Here is a 4,919-nt window from a genome sequence, read left to right on the forward strand (position 1 = left end):
GATCATTGGGGGGCAATCCTGTAGGCCAGCTACCAACGTGTGGTACCCTCTTCCAAACTCTCACTCTCATCTGTCATTACTAGATGCCAACAGGTGGCTGGGGCTGTTGTGGTAAAAATAGAGGAATTAGTGACACGGTAGAATTGGAGACAAACTGGAGAAGACTGGATCCCAATGCGCCACTTGGACAACTTCCTTAACATCAGATGAGTAAGTACTCAGGAAAGATGATAAAATGTATACAACCCCCAGTTGTACACATTATACTAAGCACCTTATTAGTTATCTTCTATAATATAAATATCTGTTTACTGATCCATGCAATTGAGACAGTATCTTCTAACTCCCCACCATACAGATGAGAAATTTCTACCTCTCCCCATCTCATTACTTCCAAACATGTATGGCTATACCACTGATTCTATTAAGGTTTATAGCACTTACCTCCTGTTGGGCAACCATAATTATTTATGTAACAGGATGATTGATAAAGGTAGCTAGGAGGGACATCCTCTGAGGTTACTGATCTCTCCCGCATAACTGAGAGGTGACTTTGAAGTCCATGTGGATATTGGTGGGAAGGCTTCACATTGGGGGGCTTAGTGATGGGGGGGGTAAAGGAGAGACTGGATAGGCATTTGTGCACACACACAGACATACACACCTAGATGTACACAGACGCACGCCTACACTGCCCAAAAGAGGGAGCCTTCCTCCGGGATGCCAGCCCCCACTCTGCGATCCCCACCCCTGCCACAAAGAAATTTCCATCTCTTTAGAGAGTTCCTCTTTGCCTCACCATGAAGAAAAAGCTATACTGTCCATGCAATATAGGTGGAGGAGGTGGTGAAGGCCATCTATGCAGCCAATCGCCAATTGTTCAGTTACTGAGATTTCCGTCCTACTTCTTGTGTGACCCTGTCCCTGCTCCAGAAACTGTGACCTTGAGAACAATCTCTGCTCTGTCCCTCCCTCATGAATGCGTAAGTCATGGGTCTTGCTCATCGGCCTGGTCCCAGAGGCTGCCGTGAGAGTGGCACGACTGAAGACTGAAAAGGAAGGCTGGGGTAGCTCTTGAAAGGCCCTGTGGGCCTTACAGAGGACTCTGAATTTTCTTCTAAGTGCAGTGGAAAGGCTGACCCATCACAACAGGTAACCAGTTCTCTTGCCACTCCTGTTTCTTTCTCCTGGTCTCCTTCTTTCTTTGAAACGTACTAAATTCATTCCTACCCCAGGGTGTTTGTACTTTCTTTCTCTCTCGGGACACCTCCTGGGTCCTAATACTGACGATGCCTTCTTATAATTCAAGTGACAGCTCAAAAGAGGCTTCTTCAGGCAGGTTTCCTCTGGTCCTGAAATCTGATGTGCTTCCTCACCCCCTCCTTTGCCCCACACCCTTCCTATCTCAGTGTCTCACTTGTCTTATGTATCAACTTGTCTGGGCCATGGTGCCCAGATAGTTGGTCAAACATTATTCTAGATGTTTCTATTAGAGTGTTTTGGGGTGAGATTAACATTTAAATCAGTGGACTTTGAATAAAGCAGCTGGCCCTCCATAATCTAAGTGGGCCTCACCCAAACAGTCGAAGGCCTGAATAGAGCAAAAAGATTGACTTGAACCTTCAGACGCATCAAAACATCATTTCTTCCCTAGGTCTCCAGCATACCAGTGAACTCTGCAAAGTTTGGAGTTGCCAGCCTCCATAATTGCATGAGACAATTTCTTTTTTAAAAAATGTTTTTTGAATTTTATTTTATTTTATTTTATACAGCAGGTTCTTATTAGTTATCTATTTTATACATATTAGTGTATATATGTCAATCCCAATCTCCCAATTCATCATACCATCACCCCCACTCCCTCCTACCACTTCCCCCTCTTCACACATCCCATTCGTTCTTTTTCTCTGGAGAACACTGACTACACAGATTTTGATACCAGGAGTTGTTCTAGAGGAGAGGAAACTTAAGGGTGAGTTTTCTGAGTTGGCTCCGGGCTTTCTGGAATTGGCTCTCTAATTAAATTAGGTTGAAAGACTAGTGACTATTTCTTTTTCCTATCTTTTTTTTTCTTTTTATGTTCCAAATAGGTTTTATTTTTTCTTGCTTATTCCTTGAATAAACCTTACTTTGAAGGACAGCCCACAGATTTTTCTGATAGGCTAGACACATAGTATGTAAGAGAAATCAAACTTGAATGTTATGTTTTGCCCGAGAAATCATAAGGTTGGAGTTTCTATCAAGGAAGAGGTTTACAGGCAATCCTATTGAGTTAAGATAGTCTAGTATGGTAGTGTATCTGAAGCATGACACATGGGATGAAGAGATTATGGAAGGGTTATAAGTTTTTTTTTTAGATATCAAGGCCTAGGACATAGGAGTAAATGGCTGAAATTAGGGTAAAACTGAGAGAACCTTGGGCCACAGGAACTATGTTTATCACGAATATAAATTAACTCCATCTTCTAATTTTCCTAAGTCTTACTAAGACTGTATCACTTCTCAGCTGCTTTTTCACACAAAGTTACTGTGACTCAGGCACTTGCCTCACAAATATTCAAATTCGTGCCTCTGCAAAATTACAGATACCTTCAGGACATCTCTCAAAGTTCTTCATCCAATAATGAACAACCACAGTGTTGCCTGTCACCAGTACCCATGTTCCTCTTGCCTGAAATACCCTTGCTATTCCTTCAAGCCACTTCTCCCATTAAGTCTTTCTAAAAAAAAAAAAAACACTCATTCCTTCTGTTATTGTTCTTACCACACTAGAATTTATTTAACTGCTTACTGGCCAAATAGTTGGAAAGGATAATCAGTTTAAGAAAAATTGCCCAAGTCAAAAGAGATTGTATTCATTTAAAAAATATCACATATGAGTCTGGCCTCTTGCAGTTTCTGTAGCTGGATCACTCAGAACTTATTCATCAACCTGTTGAACTGTTCTTTTTTCAGAAACATAGATACCATCCAAAAATGTTCTGATATCCTTGTTTTTAACTGTTGTGGCTTTTGCTGAATCAAGGCAGCTGAATTTGACACAAGTTCAATGTCGTTTCCTTCAAGAATCAACTCATCTTTCCGGGCATGAGATACTGAACAAGCAACACCTGGCCTCATCCGAACCCTGCAGATGTATTTTTCACTCCCAAAATCTTGGATTTCTACAAGAGAACCATTTTCCTGAATAACAACATGGATGGGTAAATGAGCATACGCAGAACTCGTCTTGTAACTGAAGCCCAGTGTAACACCCTTGATCACGTTCTGTACATGACTACAGATAGTACGAACAGTCACCAGTTCCTTTCTATTCTCCCACCATGTGTCAACCCGGAGCCTCTTCTTTTTCTTTCCAAGGAGACCGAGTTCTCCACTGATGTGATTGAAGTCCCTCTGCTGGGTGCCTCTGGGGCCCTTCACAATAACTGTGCGTCCCTTCAGAGTAATGTCGACATTTTCTGGAATGTCGACCGTCTGATTGCTGAGAATGGTCTTCATTCTCGCCTCGAAATAGATGCGGCAAAGAGTAGTGACTCTATTTCTAGAGGTACACGGCGTGATGTGGCAAAAGAGATACAGAAAATATCACCACTGGATACTCTTAATCAAACACTTATAAGAAGCAAGGATCTGGGTGACCTTGTATATGATACCTTAAAACATTTTGTTAAATTAACAAGTATAATGAGATTGACTGGTGACTCCTAATGTCACTGGACAAAGGGGAAAGAAAAGGATGAGCTTTTACAGATTTGATTTTAACTGACGTGGAAGCTCTGTGTCTGCCTTGAAAGAAGAGATCCTTGGGACTTCCCAAGGATCCAGTCGTCCAGTGGTTAAGACTCCGTGCTTCCAGTGCAGGGGGCATGGGTTCGATACCTGGGCGGGGAAGTAAGATCCTACATCTTATTTACCTGAATGGTTTATCATGAACTGGGTGTTCTTTGACCCAACAAGCCATAAAGTTGGGCATGTGCAGAAGCACTGCATCACCAAATGGAAGTGAAATCATGCCCAGGCAGACCCTGAAGGCACACATAATTTACATGAAGAAGTGGCTCAAATGTTCACGGTTCCCACTCCTGCTACAATACCCTCTTTCTCCACGCCTACGAGTATGGCCTTATGGAGAGTTGCCTATGATCAGAGCATATACAAAGGAAGGGAAGACTTGGGCCTGGTTTCCAGATGTTTCTGCAGGGTATGCAGGCACCACCCACAAGTGGGCAGCTGTAGCACCATGGCCCCTCTCTGGGACATCCCTGAAGGACATGGTGAAGGGAAATCCTCCCACAGAGCAGAACTTTGAGCAATGTATCTGGTTATTCATTTTGCTTGTGAGGAGAAGTGGCCAGATGTGATTATACACCGATTCATGGGGTGTGGCCAATGGTTTGGTTGTACGGTCAGGGACTTGGAAGGAATGCAAGTCTATAATTGATGACAGGGAAGTCTGGGGAAGAGATATGTGGATACACGTCCCTGGATGGGTGAAAAAGGTGAAGATATTTTCGTCCCAAGTGAATACTCAGCAAAGGATTTTTTTTTTTAAATAAGGCCGCACTGTGTGGCATGTGGGATCTTAGTTCTCTGACCAGGGATTGAACCCTCGCCCCCTGCAGTGGAAGAGTGGTGTCCTAACCACTGGACCTCCAGGGAAGTCCCTCAGCAAAGGATTTTAATAATCAAGTCAATAAGATGAACCATTCTGTGGATACCAGTCAGCCTTTTCCCCCAGTTGCCCCTGTAATCACCCAATGGGCAAAGTGACCATGGTGGCAGGAATGGAGGTTATGGGTGGGCTCAGCAACATGGGCTTCCACTCACCAAGACTACAGCCACTGCTGAGGGCCCAATCAGCCATCAGCCGGGACCAACACTGAACCCCCGATATGGCACCATTCCCTTGGGGTAAT

The 4,919-nt window shown here is 43.6% G+C and overlaps 1 pseudogene; it reads right to left on the minus strand.

The window, feature by feature from the left end:
• Positions 1 to 2,920: 2,920 nt before the first annotated feature.
• Positions 2,921 to 3,505, minus strand: LOC112399895 (60S ribosomal protein L9 pseudogene; annotated as a pseudogene).
• Positions 3,506 to 4,919: the final 1,414 nt, after the last annotated feature.

Source organism: Neophocaena asiaeorientalis, unplaced genomic scaffold (assembly GCF_003031525.2).
Source record: "Neophocaena asiaeorientalis asiaeorientalis breed wild unplaced genomic scaffold, Neophocaena_asiaeorientalis_V1.1 scaffold461, whole genome shotgun sequence".
Classification (NCBI taxonomy): Eukaryota; Metazoa; Chordata; class Mammalia; order Artiodactyla; family Phocoenidae; genus Neophocaena; species Neophocaena asiaeorientalis.